The sequence below is a fragment of the Rhipicephalus microplus genome, chromosome X, assembly GCF_043290135.1.
Source record: "Rhipicephalus microplus isolate Deutch F79 chromosome X, USDA_Rmic, whole genome shotgun sequence".
Taxonomy (NCBI): domain Eukaryota; kingdom Metazoa; phylum Arthropoda; class Arachnida; order Ixodida; family Ixodidae; genus Rhipicephalus; species Rhipicephalus microplus.
This window is the reverse complement of record NC_134710.1, coordinates 465,529,931-465,548,069: the sequence shown is the minus strand read 5'-3', so window position 1 is coordinate 465,548,069 and position 18,139 is coordinate 465,529,931. Positions and strand designations below refer to the sequence as shown.

Here is an 18,139-nt window from a genome sequence, read left to right as displayed (position 1 = left end):
GGCTCGATCCCGGGTTTCTGCGTCCAAAGCACTTTTTGGTTAAATCTCTCGGTATACAAGTATTTTGCAATACTTCTAACGAGTGAAACGGTTACGCAGGTGAACACACATGCTTGAAAAAGAAATGCTGATTCAGATTGCATCGCGGGAGTAGGCATTGCAAAAGAACCAGAACAGCGTGAAATACACGTAATAATGTGCAACAGCTCTAATAAAGCGGTTTTACCGAAACGCAAGAACTCTTAAATCCCGCTGTCACTCTTCTCCCGTCTGCCGAAATAGCGCAGTTGGGAGAGCGTTAGACTGAAAATCTAAAGGTCCTTGGCTCGATCCCGGGTTTCGGCGTCCAGAGCAATTTTTTGTTAAATCTCTCGGTATACAAGTATTTTGCAATACTTCTAACGAGTGAAACGGTTACGCAGGTGAACACACATGCTTGATAAAGAAATGCTGATTCAGATTGCATCGCGGGAGTAGGCATTGCAAAAGAACCAGAACAGCGTGAAATACAAGTAATAATTTTCAACAGCTCTAATAAAGCGGTTTTACCGAAACGCAAGAACTCTTAAATCCCGCTGTCACTCTTCTCCCGTCTGCCGAAATAGCGCAGTTGGGAGAGCGTTAAACTGAACATCTAAAGGTCCTTGGCTCGACCCCGGGTTTCAGCGTCCAAAGCACTTTTTTGTTAAATCTGTCGGTATACAAGTATTTCGCATTAATTCTAACGAGTGAAACGGTTACGCAGGTGAACACACGTGCTTGAAAAAGAAATGCTGATTCAGATTGCATCGCAACAGTAGGCGTTGCAAAAGAACCGGAACAGCGTGAAAGACATGTAGTAATGTGCAACAGCTCTAATAAAGCAGTTTTACCGAAGCGCAAGAACTGCTAGATCCCGCTGTCACTCTTCTCCCGTCTGCCGAAATAGCTCAGTTGGGAGAGCGTTATTCTGAACATATAAAGGTCCTTGGCTCGATCGCGGGTTTCGTCGTCCAAAGCACGATTTGTTAAATCTGTCGGTATACAAGTAGTTTGCAAGAATTCTAACGAGATAAACAGTTACGCAACTGAACACACATGCTTGATAAAGAAATGCTGAATCAGATTGAATCGCGGCAGTAGGCGTTGCAAAAAAACCGGAACCGCGTGAAAGACACGTATTAATATGCAACAGCTCTAATAAAGCGGTTTTACCGAAACGCAAGAACTGTTAAATCCCGCTGTCACTTTTCTCCCGTCTGCTGAATTAGCTCAGTTGGGAGAGCGTTAAACAGAACATATAAAGGTCCTTATATCGATCCCGGGTTTCGGCGTTCAAAGCACGATTTGTTAAATCTGCAGGTATACAAGTATTTTGCAATAATTCTAACGAGTGAAATGGTTACGCAGGTGAAAACACATGCTTGATAAAGAAATGCTGATTCAGATTGCATAGCGGCAGTAGGCGTTGCAAAAGAACCGGAATCGCGTGAAAGACAAGTAATAATGTGCAACAGCTCAAATAAAGCGATTTTACCCAAACGCAAGAACTGTTAAATCCCGCTGTCACTCTTCTCCCGTCTGCCGAAATAGCTCAGTTGGGAGAGCGTTAAACTGAACATCTAAAGGTCCTTGGCTCGATCCCGGGTTTCAGCGTCCAAAGCACTTTTTTTAAATCTCTCGGTATACAAGTATTTCGCATTAATTCTAACGAGTGAAACGGTTACGAAGGTGAACACACCTGCTTGATAAAGAAATGCTGATTCAGATTGCATCGCGACAGTAGGCGTTGCAAAAGAACCGGAACAGCGTGAAAGACATGTAGTAATGTGCAACAGCTCTAATAAAGCAGTTTTACCGAAGCGCAAGAACTGCTAAATCCCGCTGTCACTCTTCTCCCGTCTGCTGAAATAGCTCAGTTGGGAGAGCGTTAATCTGAACTTATAAAGGTCCTTGGCTCGATCCCGGGTTTCAGCGTCCAAAGCACTTTTTTGTTAAATCTGCAGGTATACAAGTATTTTGCAAGAATTCTAACGAGTGAAACGGTTACGCAGGTGAACACACCTGCTTGATAAAGGAATGCTGATTCAGATTGCATCGCGACAGTAGGCGTTGCAAAAAAACCGGAACAGCGTGAAAGACATGTAGTAATGTGCAACAGATCTAATAAAGCAGTTTTACCAAAGCGCAAGAACTGCTAGATCCCGCTGTCACTCTTCTCCCGTCTGCTGAAATAGCTCAGTTGGGAGAGCGTTAAACTGAACATCTAAAGGTCCTTGGCTCGATCCCGAGTTTCGGCGTCCAAAGCACGATTTGTTAAATCCGTCGTTATACAAGTATTTTGCAATAATTCTAACGAGTGAAACGGTTACGCAGGTAAACACACATGCTTGATAAAGAAATGCTGATTCAGATTGCATCGCGGGAGTAGGCTTTGCAAAAGAACCGGAACAGCGTGAAAGACATGTAATAATGAGCAACAGCTTTAATAAAGCGGTTTGACCGAAGCGCAAGAACTGTTAGATGCCGCTGTCTCTCTTCTCCCGTCTGCCGAAATAGCGCAGTTGGGAGAGCGTTAAACTGAACATCTAAAGGTCCTTGGCTCGATCCCGGGTTTCTGCGTCCAAAGCACTTTTTGGTTAAATCTCTCGGTATACAAGTACTTTGCAATACTTCTAACGAGTGAAACGGTTACGCAGGTGAACACACATGCTTGAAAAAGAAATGCTGATTCAGATTGCATCGCGGGAGTAGGCATTGCAAAAGAACCAGAACAGCGTGAAATACACGTAACAATGTGCAACAGCTCTAATAAAGCGGTTTTACCGAAACGCAAGAACTCTTAAATCCCGCTGTCACTCTTCTCCCGTCTGCCGAAATAGCGCAGTTGGGAGAGCGTTAGAGTGAAAATCTAAAGGTCCTTGGCTCGATCCCGGGTTTCGGCGTCCAAAGCAATTTTTTGTTAAATCTCTCGGTATACAAGTATTTCGCAATACTTCTAACGAGTGAAACGGTAACGCAGGTGAACACACATGCTTGATAAAGAAATGCTGATTCAGATTGCATCGCGGGAGTAGTCATTCAAAAGAACGAGAACAGCGGGAAATACACGTAATAATGTGCAACAGCTCTAATAAAGCGGTTTTACCGAAACGCAAGAACTCTTAATTCCCGCTGTCACTCTTCTCCCGTCGGCCGAAAATGCGCAGTTGGGAGAGCGTTAAACTGAACATCTAAAGGTCCTTGGCTCGATCCCGGGTTTCTGCGTTCAAAGCAATTTTTTGGTAAATATGTCGGTATACAAGTATTTTTCAAGAATTCTAACGAGTTAAACAGTTACGCAGGTGAACACACATGCTTGATAAAGAAATGCTGAATCAGATTGAATCGCGGCAGTAGGCGTTGCAAAAAAACCGGAACAGCGTGAAAGACACGTATTAATATGCAACAGCTGTAATAAAGCAGTTATACCGAAACGCAAGAACTCCTAAATCCCGCTGTCACTCTTCTCCCGTCTGCTGAAATCGCTCAGTTGGGAGAGCGTTAATCTGAACTTATAAAGAACCTTGGCTCGATCCCGGGTTTCGTCGTCCAAAGCACGATTTGTTAACTCTGTCGGTATACAAGTATTTTGCAAGAATTCTGACGAGGTAAACAGTTACGCAGGTGAACACATATGATTGATAAAGAATTGCTGATTCAGATTGCATGGCAGCAGTAGGCGTTCCAAAAGAACCGGAACCGCGTGAAAGACATGTAGTAATGTGCAACAGCCCTAATAAACAGTTTTACCGAAACGCAAGAACTGTTAAATGCCACCTTCACTCTTCTCCCGTATGCCGAAATAGCTCAGTTCGGAGAGCGTTAGACTGAAAATCTAAAGGTCCTGGGCTCGATCCCGGGTTTCGGCGTCCAGAGCACATTTTTTTAAATCTCTCGGTATACAAGTATTTTGCAATACTTCTAACGAGTGAAACGGTTACGCAGGTGAACACACCTGCTTGATAAAGAAATGCTGATTCAGATTGCATCGCAGGAGTAGGCATTGCAAAAGAACCAGAACAGCGTGAAATACACGTAATAATGTGCAACAGCTCTAATAAAGCGGTTTTACCAAAACGCAAGAACTCCTAAATCCCGCTGTCACTCTTCTCCCGTCTGCCGAATTAGCGCAGTTGGGAGAGCGTTAGACTGAAAATCTAAAGGTCCTTGGCTCGATCCCGGGTTTCAGCGTCCAAAACACTTTTTTTAAATCTCTTGGTATACAAGTATTTCGCAATATTTCTAACGAGTGAAACGGTTACGCAGGTGAACACACCTGCTTGATAGAGAAATGCTGATTCAGATTGCATCGCGACAGTAGGCGTTGCAAAAATCCGGAACAGCGTGAAAGACATGTAGTAATGTGCAACAGCTCTAATAAAGCAGTTTTACCGAAGCGCAAGAACTGCTAGATCCTGCTGTCACTCTTCTTCCATCTGCTGAAATAGCTCAGTTGGGAGAGCGTTAATCTGAACATATAAAGGTCCTTGGCTCGATCCCGGGTTTCTGCGTCCAAAGCACTTTTTGGTTAAATCTCTCGGTATACAAGTATTTTGCAATACTTCTAACGAGTGAAACGGTTATGCAGGTGAACACACATGCTTGAAAAAGAAATGCTGATTCAGATTGCATCGCGGGAGTAGGCATTGCAAAAGAACCAGAACAGCGTGAAATACACGTAATAATGTGCAACAGCTCTAATAAAGCGGTTTTACCGAAACGCAAGAACTCTTAAATCCCGCTGTCACTCTTCTCCCGTCTGCCGAAATAGCGCAGTTGGGAGAGCGTTAGACTGAAAATCTAAAGGTCCTTGGCTCGATCCCGGGTTTCGGCGTCCAGAGCAATTTTTTGTTAAATCTCTCGGTATACAAGTATTTTGCAATACTTCTAACGAGTGAAACGGTTACGCAGGTGAACACACATGCTTGATAAAGAAATGCTGATTCAGATTGCATCGCGGGAGTAGGCATTGCAAAAGAACCAGAACAGCGTGAAATACAAGTAATAATGTGCAACAGCTCTAATAAAGCGGTTTTACCGAAACGCAAGAACTCTTAAATCCCGCTGTCACTCTTCTCGCGTCTGCCGAAATAGCGCAGTTGGGAGAGCGTTAAACTGAACATCTAAAGGTCCTTGGCTCGATCCCGGGTTTCAGCGTCCAAAGCACTTTTTTGTTAAATCTGTCGGTATACAAGTATTTCGCATTATTTCTAACGGGTGAAACGGTTACGCAGGTGAACGCACGTGCTTGAAAAAGAAATGCTGATTCAGATTGCATCGCAACAGTAGGCGTTGCAAAAGAACCGGAACAGCGTGAAAGACATGTAGTAATGTGCAACAGCTCTAATAAAGCAGTTTTACCGAAGCGCAAGAACTGCTAGATCCCGCTGTCACTCTTCTCCCGTCTGCCGAAATAGCTCAGTTGGGAGAGCGTTATTCTGAACATATAAAGGTCCTTGGCTCGATCGCGGGTTTCGTCGTCCAAAGCACGATTTGTTAAATCTGTCGGTATACAAGTATTTTGCAAGAATTCTAACGAGATAAACAGTTACGCAGGTGAACACACATGCTTGATAAAGAAATGCTGAATCAGATTGAATCGCGGCAGTAGGCGTTGCAAAAAAACCGGAACAGCGTGAAAGACACGTATTAATATGCAACAGCTCTAATAAAGCGGTTTTACCGAAACGCAAGAACTGTTAAATCCCGCTGTCACTTTTCTCCCGTCTGCTGAAATAGCTCAGTTGGGAGAGCGTTAAACTGAACATATAAAGGTCCTTATATCGATCCCGGGTTTCGGCGTTCAAAGCACGATTTGTTAAATCTGCAGGTATACAAGTATTTTGCAATAATTCTAACGAGTGAAACGGTTACGCAGGTGAACACACATGCTTGATAAAGAAATGCTGATTCAGATTGCATAGCGGCAGTAGGCGTTGCAAAAGAACCGCAATCGCGTGAAAGACAAGTAATAATGTGCAACAGCTCAAATAAAGCGATTTTACCCAAACGCAAGAACTGTTAAATCCCGCTGTCACTCTTCTCCCGTCTGCCGAAATAGCGCAGTTGGGAGAGCGTTAGAGTGAAAATCTAAAGGTCCTTGGCTCGATCCCGGGTTTCGGCGTCCAAAGCAATTTTTTGTTAAATCTCTCGGTATACAAGTATTTCGCAATACTTCTAACGAGTGAAACGGTAACGCAGGTGAACACACATGCTTGATAAAGAAATGCTGATTCAGATTGCATCGCGGGAGTAGTCATTCAAAAGAACGAGAACAGCGGGAAATACACGTAATAATGTGCAACAGCTCTAATAAAGCGGTTTTACCGAAACGCAAGAACTCTTAATTCCCGCTGTCACTCTTCTCCCGTCGGCCGAAAATGCGCAGTTGGGAGAGCGTTAAACTGAACATCTAAAGGTCCTTGGCTCGATCCCGGGTTTCTGCGTTCAAAGCAATTTTTTGGTAAATATGTCGGTATACAAGTATTTTTCAAGAATTCTAACGAGTTAAACAGTTACGCAGGTGAACACACATGCTTGATAAAGAAATGCTGAATCAGATTGAATCGCGGCAGTAGGCGTTGCAAAAAAACCGGAACAGCGTGAAAGACACGTATTAATATGCAACAGCTGTAATAAAGCAGTTATACCGAAACGCAAGAACTCCTAAATCCCGCTGTCACTCTTCTCCCGTCTGCTGAAATCGCTCAGTTGGGAGAGCGTTAATCTGAACTTATAAAGAACCTTGGCTCGATCCCGGGTTTCGTCGTCCAAAGCACGATTTGTTAACTCTGTCGGTATACAAGTATTTTGCAAGAATTCTGACGAGGTAAACAGTTACGCAGGTGAACACATATGATTGATAAAGAATTGCTGATTCAGATTGCATGGCAGCAGTAGGCGTTCCAAAAGAACCGGAACCGCGTGAAAGACATGTAGTAATGTGCAACAGCCCTAATAAACAGTTTTACCGAAACGCAAGAACTGTTAAATGCCACCTTCACTCTTCTCCCGTATGCCGAAATAGCTCAGTTCGGAGAGCGTTAGACTGAAAATCTAAAGGTCCTGGGCTCGATCCCGGGTTTCGGCGTCCAGAGCACATTTTTTTAAATCTCTCGGTATACAAGTATTTTGCAATACTTCTAACGAGTGAAACGGTTACGCAGGTGAACACACCTGCTTGATAAAGAAATGCTGATTCAGATTGCATCGCAGGAGTAGGCATTGCAAAAGAACCAGAACAGCGTGAAATACACGTAATAATGTGCAACAGCTCTAATAAAGCGGTTTTACCAAAACGCAAGAACTCCTAAATCCCGCTGTCACTCTTCTCCCGTCTGCCGAAATAGCGCAGTTGGGAGAGCGTAAGACTGAAAATCTAAAGGTCCTTGGCTCGATCCCGGGTTTCAGCGTCCAAAACACTTTTTTTAAATCTCTTGGTATACAAGTATTTCGCAATATTTCTAACGAGTGAAACGGTTACGCAGGTGAACACACCTGCTTGATAGAGAAATGCTGATTCAGATTGCATCGCGACAGTAGGCGTTGCAAAAATCCGGAACAGCGTGAAAGACATGTAGTAATGTGCAACAGCTCTAATAAAGCAGTTTTACCGAAGCGCAAGAACTGCTAGATCCTGCTGTCACTCTTCTTCCATCTGCTGAAATAGCTCAGTTGGGAGAGCGTTAATCTGAACATATAAAGGTCCTTGGCTCGATCCCGGGTTTCTGCGTCCAAAGCACTTTTTGGTTAAATCTCTCGGTATACAAGTATTTTGCAATACTTCTAACGAGTGAAACGGTTATGCAGGTGAACACACATGCTTGAAAAAGAAATGCTGATTCAGATTGCATCGCGGGAGTAGGCATTGCAAAAGAACCAGAACAGCGTGAAATACACGTAATAATGTGCAACAGCTCTATTAAAGCGGTTTTACCGAAACGCAAGAACTCTTAAATCCCGCTGTCACTCTTCTCCCGTCTGCCGAAATAGCGCAGTTGGGAGAGCGTTAGACTGAAAATCTAAAGGTCCTTGGCTCGATCCCGGGTTTCGGCGTCCAGAGCAATTTTTTGTTAAATCTCTCGGTATACAAGTATTTTGCAATACTTCTAACGAGTGAAACGGTTACGCAGGTGAACACACATGCTTGATAAAGAAATGCTGATTCAGATTGCATCGCGGGAGTAGGCATTGCAAAAGAACCAGAACAGCGTGAAATACAAGTAATAATGTGCAACAGCTCTAATAAAGCGGTTTTACCGAAACGCAAGAACTCTTAAATCCCGCTGTCACTCTTCTCGCGTCTGCCGAAATAGCGCAGTTGGGAGAGCGTTAAACTGAACATCTAAAGGTCCTTGGCTCGATCCCGGGTTTCAGCGTCCAAAGCACTTTTTTGTTAAATCTGTCGGTATACAAGTATTTCGCATTATTTCTAACGGGTGAAACGGTTACGCAGGTGAACGCACGTGCTTGAAAAAGAAATGCTGATTCAGATTGCATCGCAACAGTAGGCGTTGCAAAAGAACCGGAACAGCGTGAAAGACATGTAGTAATGTGCAACAGCTCTAATAAAGCAGTTTTACCGAAGCGCAAGAACTGCTAGATCCCGCTGTCACTCTTCTCCCGTCTGCCGAAATAGCTCAGTTGGGAGAGCGTTATTCTGAACATATAAAGGTCCTTGGCTCGATCGCGGGTTTCGTCGTCCAAAGCACGATTTGTTAAATCTGTCGGTATACAAGTATTTTGCAAGAATTCTAACGAGATAAACAGTTACGCAGGTGAACACACATGCTTGATAAAGAAATGCTGAATCAGATTGAATCGCGGCAGTAGGCGTTGCAAAAAAACCGGAACAGCGTGAAAGACACGTATTAATATGCAACAGCTCTAATAAAGCGGTTTTACCGAAACGCAAGAACTGTTAAATCCCGCTGTCACTTTTCTCCCGTCTGCTGAAATAGCTCAGTTGGGAGAGCGTTAAACTGAACATATAAAGGTCCTTATATCGATCCCGGGTTTCGGCGTTCAAAGCACGATTTGTTAAATCTGCAGGTATACAAGTATTTTGCAATAATTCTAACGAGTGAAACGGTTACGCAGGTGAACACACATGCTTGATAAAGAAATGCTGATTCAGATTGCATAGCGGCAGTAGGCGTTGCAAAAGAACCGCAATCGCGTGAAAGACAAGTAATAATGTGCAACAGCTCAAATAAAGCGATTTTACCCAAACGCAAGAACTGTTAAATCCCGCTGTCACTCTTCTCCCGTCTGCCGAAATAGCTCAGTTGGGAGAGCGTTAAACTGAACATCTAAAGGTCCTTGGCTCGATCCCGGGTTTCAGCGTCCAAACCACTTTTTTTAAATCTCTCGGTATACAAGTATTTTGCAAGAATTCTAACGAGTTAAACAGTTATGCAGGTGAACACACAAGATTGATAAAGAAATGCTGATTCAGATTGCATCGCGACAGTAGGCGTTGCAAAAAAACCGGAACAGCGTGAAAGACATGTATTAATGTGCAACAGCTCTAATAAAGCAGTTTTACCGAAGCGCAAGAAGTGCTAGATCCCGCTGTCACTCTTCTCCCGTCTGCTGAAATAGCTCAGTTGGGAGAGCGTTAATCTGAACATATAAAGAACCTTGGCTCGATCCCGGGTTTCGTCGTCCAAAGCACGATTTGTTAACTCTGTCGGTATACAAGTATTTTGCAAGAATTCTAACGAGTTAAACAGTTATGCAGGTGAACACACAAGATTGATAAAGAAATGCTGATTCAGATTGCATGGCGGCAGTAGGCGTTGCAAAAGAAGCGGAACCGCGTGAAAGACATGTAGTAATGTGCAACAGCCCAGTAAAGCAGTTTTACTGAAACGCAAGAACTGTTAAATGCCGCTTTCACTCTTCTCCCGTATGCCGAAATAGCTCAGTTCGGAGATCGTTAGACTGAAAATCTAAAGGTCCTTGGCTCGATCCCGGGTTTCGGCGTCCAGAGAACTTTTTGTTAAATCTCTCGGTATACAAGTATTTTGCAATACCTCTAACGAGTGAAACGTTTACGCAGGTGAACACACATGCTTGATAACGAAATGCTGATTCAGATTGCATCGCGGCAGTAGGCGTTGCAAAAGAACCGGAACAGCGTGAAAGACATGTAATAATGTGCAACCGCTCTAATAAAGCGATTTTACCTAAACGCAAGAACTTTTAAATCCCGCTGTCACTCTTTTCCCGTCTGCCGAAATAGCTCAGTTGGGAGAGCGTTAAACTGAACATCTAAAGGTCCTTGGCTTGATCTGGGGTTTCAGCGTCCAAAGCACTTTTTTGTTGAACATGTCGGTATACAAGTATTTCGCAATAATTTTAACGAGTGAAACGGTTACGCAGGTGAACACACCTGCTTGATAAAGAAATGCTGATTCAAATTGCATCGCAGGAGTAGGCATTGCAAAAGAACCAGAACAGCGTGAAATACACGTAATAATGTGCAACAGCTCTAATAAAGCGGTTTTACCAAAACGCAAGAACTCTTAAATCCCACTGTCACTCTTCTCCCGTCTGCCGAAATAGCGCAGTTGGGAGAGCGTTAAACTTAACATCTAAAGGTCCTTGGCTCGATCCCGGGTTTCTGCGTCCAAAGCACTTTTTGGTTAAATCTCTCGGTATACAAGTATTTTGCAATACTTCTAACGAGTGAAACGGTTACGCAGGTGAACACACATGCTTGAAAAAGAAATGCTGATTCAGATTGCATCGCGGAAGTAGGCATTTCAAAAGAACCAGAACAGCGTGAAATACAAATAATAATGTGCAACAGCTCAAATAAAGCGGTTTCACCGAAACGCAAGAACTCTTAAATCCCGCTGTCACTCTTCTCCCGTCTGCCGAAATAGCGCAGCTGGGAGAGCGTTAGACTGAAAATCTAAAGGTCCTTGGCTCAATCCCGGGTTTCGGCGTCCAGAGCAATTTTTTGTTAAATCTCTCGGTATACAAGTATTTTGCAATACTTCTAACGAGTGAAACGGTTACGCAGGTAAGCACACATGCTTGAAAAAGAAATGCTGATTCAAATAGCATCGCGGGAGTAGGCATTGCAAAAGAACCAGAACAGCATGAAATACACGTAATAATGTGCAACAGCTCTAATAAAGCGGTTTTACCGAAACGCAAGAACTCTTAATTCCCGCTGTCACTCTTCTCCCATCTGCCGAAATAGCGCAGTTGGGAGAGCGTTAAACTGAACATCTAAAGGTCCTTGGCTCGATCCCGGGTTTCTGCGTCCAAAGCAATTTTTTGGTAAATCTGTCGGTATACAAGTATTTTGCATCAGTTCTGAGGAGTGAAACGGTTACGCAGGTGAGCACACATGCTTGATAAAGAAATACTGATTCAGATTGCATCGCGGGAGCAGGCATTGCAAAAGAACCGGAACAGCGTGAAATACACGTAATAATGTGCAACAGCTCTAATAAAGCGGTTTTACCGGAACGCAAGAACTCTTAAATCCCGCTGTCACTCTTCTCCCGTCTGCCGAAATAGCTCAGTTGGGAGAGCGTTAAACTGAACATCTAAAGGTTCTTGGCTGGATCCAGGGTTTCGGCGTCCAAAGCACGATTTGTTAAATCCGTCGTTATACAAGTATTTTGCAATAAATCTAACGAGTGAAACAGTTACGCAGGTAAACACACATGCTTGATAAAGAAATGCTGATTCAGATTGCATCGCGGGAGTAGGCATTGCGAAAGAACCGGAACAGCGTGAAAGACATGTAATAATGAGCAACAGCTTTAATAAAGCGGTTTGACCGAAGCGCAAGAACTGTTAGATCCCGCTGTCTCTCTTCTCCCGTCTGCCGAAATAGCGCAGTTGGGAGAGCGTTAAACTTAACATCTAAAGGTCCTTGGCTCGATCCCGGGTTTCTGCGTCCAAAGCACTTTTTGGTTAAATCTCTCGGTATACAAGTATTTTTCAATACTTCTAACGAGTGAAACGGTTACGCAGGTGAACACACATGCTTGAAAAAGAAATGCTGATTCAGATTGCATCGCGGAAGTAGGCATTGCAAAAGAACCAGAACAGCGTGAAATACAAATAATAATGTGCAACAGCTCAAATAAAGCGGTTTCACCGAAACGCAAGAACTCTTAAATCCCGCTGTCACTCTTCTCCCGTCTGCCGAAATAGCGCAGTTGGGAGAGCGTTAGACTGAAAATCTAAAGGTCCTTGATCGATCCCGGGTTTCGGCGTCCAGAGCAATTTTTTGTTAAATCTCTCGGTATACAAGTATTTCGCAATAATTTTAACGAGTGAAACGGTTACGCAGGTGAACACACCTGCTTGATAAAGAAATGCTGATTCAGATTGCATCGCAGGAGTAGGCATTGCAAAAGAACCAGAACAGCGTGAAATACACGTAATAATGTGCAACAGCTCTAATAAAGCGGTTTTACCAAAACGCAAGAACTCTTAAATCCCGCTGTCACTCTTCTCCCGTCTGCCGAAATAGCGCAGTTGGGAGAGCGTTAAACTTAACATCTAAAGGTCCTTGGCTCGATCCCGGGTTTCTGCGTCCAAAGCACTTTTTGGGTAAATCTCTCGGTATACAAGTATTTTGCAATACTTCTAACGAGTGAAACGGTTACGCAGGTGAACACACATGCTTGAAAAAGAAATGCTGATTCAGATTGCATCGCGGAAGTAGGCATTGCAAAAGAACCAGAACAGCGTGAAATACAAGTAATAATGTGCAACAGCTCAAATAAAGCGGTTTCACCGAAACGCAAGAACTCTTAAATCCCGCTGTCACTCTTCTCCCGTCTGCCGAAATAGCGCAGTTGGGAGAGCGTTAGACTGAAAATCTAAAGGTCTTTGGCTCGATCCCGGGTTTCGGCGTCCAGAGCAATTTTTTGTTAAATCTCTCGGTATACAAGTATTTTGCAATACTTCTAACGAGTGAAACAATTACACAGGTAAACACACATGCTTGAAAAAGAAATGCTGATTCAGATTGCATCGCGGGAGTAGGCATTGCAAAAGAACCAGAACAGCATGAAATACACGTAATAATGTGCAACAGCTCTAATAAAGGGGTTTTATCGAAACGCAAGAACTCTTAATTCCCGCTGTCACTCTTCTCCCGTCTGCCGAAATAGCGTAGTTGGGAGAGTGTTAAACTGAACATCTAAAGGTCCTTGGCTCGATCCCGGTTTTTTGCGTCCAAAGCACTTTTTTGTTAAATCTGTCGGTATACAAGTATTTCGCATTATTTCTAACGGGTGAAACGGTTACGCAGGTGAACGCACGTGCTTGAAAAAGAAATGCTGATTCAGATTGCATCGCAACAGTAGGCGTTGCAAAAGAACCGGAACAGCGTGAAAGACATGTAGTAATGTGCAACAGCTCTAATAAAGCAGTTTTACCGAAACGCAAGAACTCTTAAATCCCGCTGTCACTCTTCTCGCGTCTGCCGAAATAGCGCAGTTGGGAGAGCGTTAAACTGAACATCTAAAGGTCCTTGGCTCGATCCCGGGTTTCAGCGTCCAAAGCACTTTTTTGTTAAATCTGTCGGTATACAAGTATTTCGCATTATTTCTAACGGGTGAAACGGTTACGCAGGTGAACGCACGTGCTTGAAAAAGAAATGCTGATTCAGATTGCATCGCAACAGTAGGCGTTGCAAAAGAACCGGAACAGCGTGAAAGACATGTAGTAATGTGCAACAGCTCTAATAAAGCAGTTTTACCGAAGCGCAAGAACTGCTAGATCCCGCTGTCACTCTTCTCCCGTCTGCCGAAATAGCTCAGTTGGGAGAGCGTTATTCTGAACATATAAAGGTCCTTGGCTCGATCGCGGGTTTCGTCGTCCAAAGCACGATTTGTTAAATCTGTCGGTATACAAGTATTTTGCAAGAATTCTAACGAGATAAACAGTTACGCAGGTGAACACACATGCTTGATAAAGAAATGCTGAATCAGATTGAATCGCGGCAGTAGGCGTTGCAAAAAAACCGGAACAGCGTGAAAGACACGTATTAATATGCAACAGCTCTAATAAAGCGGTTTTACCGAAACGCAAGAACTGTTAAATCCCGCTGTCACTTTTCTCCCGTCTGCTGAAATAGCTCAGTTGGGAGAGCGTTAAACTGAACATATAAAGGTCCTTATATCGATCCCGGGTTTCGGCGTTCAAAGCACGATTTGTTAAATCTGCAGGTATACAAGTATTTTGCAATAATTCTAACGAGTGAAACGGTTACGCAGGTGAACACACATGCTTGATAAAGAAATGCTGATTCAGATTGCATAGCGGCAGTAGGCGTTGCAAAAGAACCGCAATCGCGTGAAAGACAAGTAATAATGTGCAACAGCTCAAATAAAGCGATTTTACCCAAACGCAAGAACTGTTAAATCCCGCTGTCACTCTTCTCCCGTCTGCCGAAATAGCTCAGTTGGGAGAGCGTTAAACTGAACATCTAAAGGTCCTTGGCTCGATCCCGGGTTTCAGCGTCCAAACCACTTTTTTTAAATCTCTCGGTATACAAGTATTTTGCAAGAATTCTAACGAGTTAAACAGTTATGCAGGTGAACACACAAGATTGATAAAGAAATGCTGATTCAGATTGCATCGCGACAGTAGGCGTTGCAAAAAAACCGGAACAGCGTGAAAGACATGTATTAATGTGCAACAGCTCTAATAAAGCAGTTTTACCGAAGCGCAAGAAGTGCTAGATCCCGCTGTCACTCTTCTCCCGTCTGCTGAAATAGCTCAGTTGGGAGAGCGTTAATCTGAACATATAAAGAACCTTGGCTCGATCCCGGGTTTCGTCGTCCAAAGCACGATTTGTTAACTCTGTCGGTATACAAGTATTTTGCAAGAATTCTAACGAGTTAAACAGTTATGCAGGTGAACACACAAGATTGATAAAGAAATGCTGATTCAGATTGCATGGCGGCAGTAGGCGTTGCAAAAGAAGCGGAACCGCGTGAAAGACATGTAGTAATGTGCAACAGCCCAGTAAAGCAGTTTTACTGAAACGCAAGAACTGTTAAATGCCGCTTTCACTCTTCTCCCGTATGCCGAAATAGCTCAGTTCGGAGATCGTTAGACTGAAAATCTAAAGGTCCTTGGCTCGATCCCGGGTTTCGGCGTCCAGAGAACTTTTTGTTAAATCTCTCGGTATACAAGTATTTTGCAATACCTCTAACGAGTGAAACGTTTACGCAGGTGAACACACATGCTTGATAACGAAATGCTGATTCAGATTGCATCGCGGCAGTAGGCGTTGCAAAAGAACCGGAACAGCGTGAAAGACATGTAATAATGTGCAACCGCTCTAATAAAGCGATTTTACCTAAACGCAAGAACTTTTAAATCCCGCTGTCACTCTTTTCCCGTCTGCCGAAATAGCTCAGTTGGGAGAGCGTTAAACTGAACATCTAAAGGTCCTTGGCTTGATCTGGGGTTTCAGCGTCCAAAGCACTTTTTTGTTGAACATGTCGGTATACAAGTATTTCGCAATAATTTTAACGAGTGAAACGGTTACGCAGGTGAACACACCTGCTTGATAAAGAAATGCTGATTCAAATTGCATCGCAGGAGTAGGCATTGCAAAAGAACCAGAACAGCGTGAAATACACGTAATAATGTGCAACAGCTCTAATAAAGCGGTTTTACCAAAACGCAAGAACTCTTAAATCCCACTGTCACTCTTCTCCCGTCTGCCGAAATAGCGCAGTTGGGAGAGCGTTAAACTTAACATCTAAAGGTCCTTGGCTCGATCCCGGGTTTCTGCGTCCAAAGCACTTTTTGGTTAAATCTCTCGGTATACAAGTATTTTGCAATACTTCTAACGAGTGAAACGGTTACGCAGATGAACACACATGCTTGAAAAAGAAATGCTGATTCAGATTGCATCGCGGAAGTAGGCATTTCAAAAGAACCAGAACAGCGTGAAATACAAATAATAATGTGCAACAGCTCAAATAAAGCGGTTTCACCGAAACGCAAGAACTCTTAAATCCCGCTGTCACTCTTCTCCCGTCTGCCGAAATAGCGCAGCTGGGAGAGCGTTAGACTGAAAATCTAAAGGTCCTTGGCTCAATCCCGGGTTTCGGCGTCCAGAGCAATTTTTTGTTAAATCTCTCGGTATACAAGTATTTTGCAATACTTCTAACGAGTGAAACGGTTACGCAGGTAAGCACACATGCTTGAAAAAGAAATGCTGATTCAAATAGCATCGCGGGAGTAGGCATTGCAAAAGAACCAGAACAGCATGAAATACACGTAATAATGTGCAACAGCTCTAATAAAGCGGTTTTACCGAAACGCAAGAACTCTTAATTCCCGCTGTCACTCTTCTCCCATCTGCCGAAATAGCGCAGTTGGGAGAGCGTTAAACTGAACATCTAAAGGTCCTTGGCTCGATCCCGGGTTTCTGCGTCCAAAGCAATTTTTTGGTAAATCTGTCGGTATACAAGTATTTTGCATCAGTTCTGAGGAGTGAAACGGTTACGCAGGTGAGCACACATGCTTGATAAAGAAATACTGATTCAGATTGCATCGCGGGAGCAGGCATTGCAAAAGAACCGGAACAGCGTGAAATACACGTAATAATGTGCAACAGCTCTAATAAAGCGGTTTTACCGGAACGCAAGAACTCTTAAATCCCGCTGTCACTCTTCTCCCGTCTGCCGAAATAGCTCAGTTGGGAGAGCGTTAAACTGAACATCTAAAGGTTCTTGGCTGGATCCAGGGTTTCGGCGTCCAAAGCACGATTTGTTAAATCCGTCGTTATACAAGTATTTTGCAATAAATCTAACGAGTGAAACAGTTACGCAGGTAAACACACATGCTTGATAAAGAAATGCTGATTCAGATTGCATCGCGGGAGTAGGCATTGCGAAAGAACCGGAACAGCGTGAAAGACATGTAATAATGAGCAACAGCTTTAATAAAGCGGTTTGACCGAAGCGCAAGAACTGTTAGATCCCGCTGTCTCTCTTCTCCCGTCTGCCGAAATAGCGCAGTTGGGAGAGCGTTAAACTTAACATCTAAAGGTCCTTGGCTCGATCCCGGGTTTCTGCGTCCAAAGCACTTTTTGGTTAAATCTCTCGGTATACAAGTATTTTTCAATACTTCTAACGAGTGAAACGGTTACGCAGGTGAACACACATGCTTGAAAAAGAAATGCTGATTCAGATTGCATCGCGGAAGTAGGCATTGCAAAAGAACCAGAACAGCGTGAAATACAAATAATAATGTGCAACAGCTCAAATAAAGCGGTTTCACCGAAACGCAAGAACTCTTAAATCCCGCTGTCACTCTTCTCCCGTCTGCCGAAATAGCGCAGTTGGGAGAGCGTTAGACTGAAAATCTAAAGGTCCTTGATCGATCCCGGGTTTCGGCGTCCAGAGCAATTTTTTGTTAAATCTCTCGGTATACAAGTATTTCGCAATAATTTTAACGAGTGAAACGGTTACGCAGGTGAACACACCTGCTTGATAAAGAAATGCTCATTCAGATTGCATCGCAGGAGTAGGCATTGCAAAAGAACCAGAACAGCGTGAAATACACGTAATAATGTGCAACAGCTCTAATAAAGCGGTTTTACCAAAACGCAAGAACTCTTAAATCCCGCTGTCACTCTTCTCCCGTCTGCCGAAATAGCGCAGTTGGGAGAGCGTTAAACTTAACATCTAAAGGTCCTTGGCTCGATCCCGGGTTTCTGCGTCCAAAGCACTTTTTGGGTAAATCTCTCGGTATACAAGTATTTTGCAATACTTCTAACGAGTGAAACGGTTACGCAGGTGAACACACATGCTTGAAAAAGAAATGCTGATTCAGATTGCATCGCGGAAGTAGGCATTGCAAAAGAACCAGAACAGCGTGAAATACAAGTAATAATGTGCAACAGCTCAAATAAAGCGGTTTCACCGAAACGCAAGAACTCTTAAATCCCGCTGTCACTCTTCTCCCGTCTGCCGAAATAGCGCAGTTGGGAGAGCGTTAGACTGAAAATCTAAAGGTCTTTGGCTCGATCCCGGGTTTCGGCGTCCAGAGCAATTTTTTGTTAAATCTCTCGGTATACAAGTATTTTGCAATACTTCTAACGAGTGAAACG

At 43.6% G+C, this 18,139-nt stretch overlaps 19 non-coding genes across 19 annotated transcripts; all 19 read left to right on the top strand.

The window, feature by feature from the left end:
• Window positions 1-272: 272 nt before the first annotated feature.
• On the top strand, window positions 273-345 carry TRNAF-GAA (transfer RNA phenylalanine (anticodon GAA)). Its single transcript has one exon. It is a non-coding gene; the product is annotated as a tRNA-Phe (tRNA).
• A 1,217-nt stretch (window positions 346-1,562) lies between these two features.
• Window positions 1,563-1,635, top strand: TRNAF-GAA (transfer RNA phenylalanine (anticodon GAA)). The gene has a single exon. It is a non-coding gene; the product is annotated as a tRNA-Phe (tRNA).
• Window positions 1,636-2,206: 571 nt separating this feature from the next.
• On the top strand, window positions 2,207-2,279 carry TRNAF-GAA (transfer RNA phenylalanine (anticodon GAA)). The gene has a single exon. It is a non-coding gene; the product is annotated as a tRNA-Phe (tRNA).
• Window positions 2,280-2,851: 572 nt separating this feature from the next.
• On the top strand, window positions 2,852-2,924 carry TRNAF-GAA (transfer RNA phenylalanine (anticodon GAA)). Its single transcript has one exon. It is a non-coding gene; the product is annotated as a tRNA-Phe (tRNA).
• An 893-nt stretch (window positions 2,925-3,817) lies between these two features.
• Window positions 3,818-3,890, top strand: TRNAF-GAA (transfer RNA phenylalanine (anticodon GAA)). The gene has a single exon. It is a non-coding gene; the product is annotated as a tRNA-Phe (tRNA).
• An 892-nt stretch (window positions 3,891-4,782) lies between these two features.
• Window positions 4,783-4,855, top strand: TRNAF-GAA (transfer RNA phenylalanine (anticodon GAA)). The gene has a single exon. It is a non-coding gene; the product is annotated as a tRNA-Phe (tRNA).
• A 1,217-nt stretch (window positions 4,856-6,072) lies between these two features.
• On the top strand, window positions 6,073-6,145 carry TRNAF-GAA (transfer RNA phenylalanine (anticodon GAA)). The gene has a single exon. It is a non-coding gene; the product is annotated as a tRNA-Phe (tRNA).
• An 893-nt stretch (window positions 6,146-7,038) lies between these two features.
• Window positions 7,039-7,111, top strand: TRNAF-GAA (transfer RNA phenylalanine (anticodon GAA)). Its single transcript has one exon. It is a non-coding gene; the product is annotated as a tRNA-Phe (tRNA).
• An 892-nt stretch (window positions 7,112-8,003) lies between these two features.
• On the top strand, window positions 8,004-8,076 carry TRNAF-GAA (transfer RNA phenylalanine (anticodon GAA)). The gene has a single exon. It is a non-coding gene; the product is annotated as a tRNA-Phe (tRNA).
• A 1,217-nt stretch (window positions 8,077-9,293) lies between these two features.
• TRNAF-GAA (transfer RNA phenylalanine (anticodon GAA)) lies at window positions 9,294-9,366 on the top strand. Its single transcript has one exon. It is a non-coding gene; the product is annotated as a tRNA-Phe (tRNA).
• Window positions 9,367-9,935: 569 nt separating this feature from the next.
• Window positions 9,936-10,008, top strand: TRNAF-GAA (transfer RNA phenylalanine (anticodon GAA)). The gene has a single exon. It is a non-coding gene; the product is annotated as a tRNA-Phe (tRNA).
• An 895-nt stretch (window positions 10,009-10,903) lies between these two features.
• TRNAF-GAA (transfer RNA phenylalanine (anticodon GAA)) lies at window positions 10,904-10,976 on the top strand. Its single transcript has one exon. It is a non-coding gene; the product is annotated as a tRNA-Phe (tRNA).
• A 1,218-nt stretch (window positions 10,977-12,194) lies between these two features.
• Window positions 12,195-12,266, top strand: TRNAF-GAA (transfer RNA phenylalanine (anticodon GAA)). The gene has a single exon. It is a non-coding gene; the product is annotated as a tRNA-Phe (tRNA).
• Window positions 12,267-12,839: 573 nt separating this feature from the next.
• TRNAF-GAA (transfer RNA phenylalanine (anticodon GAA)) lies at window positions 12,840-12,912 on the top strand. Its single transcript has one exon. It is a non-coding gene; the product is annotated as a tRNA-Phe (tRNA).
• A 1,540-nt stretch (window positions 12,913-14,452) lies between these two features.
• On the top strand, window positions 14,453-14,525 carry TRNAF-GAA (transfer RNA phenylalanine (anticodon GAA)). The gene has a single exon. It is a non-coding gene; the product is annotated as a tRNA-Phe (tRNA).
• A 569-nt stretch (window positions 14,526-15,094) lies between these two features.
• TRNAF-GAA (transfer RNA phenylalanine (anticodon GAA)) lies at window positions 15,095-15,167 on the top strand. Its single transcript has one exon. It is a non-coding gene; the product is annotated as a tRNA-Phe (tRNA).
• An 895-nt stretch (window positions 15,168-16,062) lies between these two features.
• TRNAF-GAA (transfer RNA phenylalanine (anticodon GAA)) lies at window positions 16,063-16,135 on the top strand. The gene has a single exon. It is a non-coding gene; the product is annotated as a tRNA-Phe (tRNA).
• A 1,218-nt stretch (window positions 16,136-17,353) lies between these two features.
• On the top strand, window positions 17,354-17,425 carry TRNAF-GAA (transfer RNA phenylalanine (anticodon GAA)). Its single transcript has one exon. It is a non-coding gene; the product is annotated as a tRNA-Phe (tRNA).
• A 573-nt stretch (window positions 17,426-17,998) lies between these two features.
• On the top strand, window positions 17,999-18,071 carry TRNAF-GAA (transfer RNA phenylalanine (anticodon GAA)). The gene has a single exon. It is a non-coding gene; the product is annotated as a tRNA-Phe (tRNA).
• The last annotated feature ends 68 nt before the right edge of the window (window positions 18,072-18,139 follow it).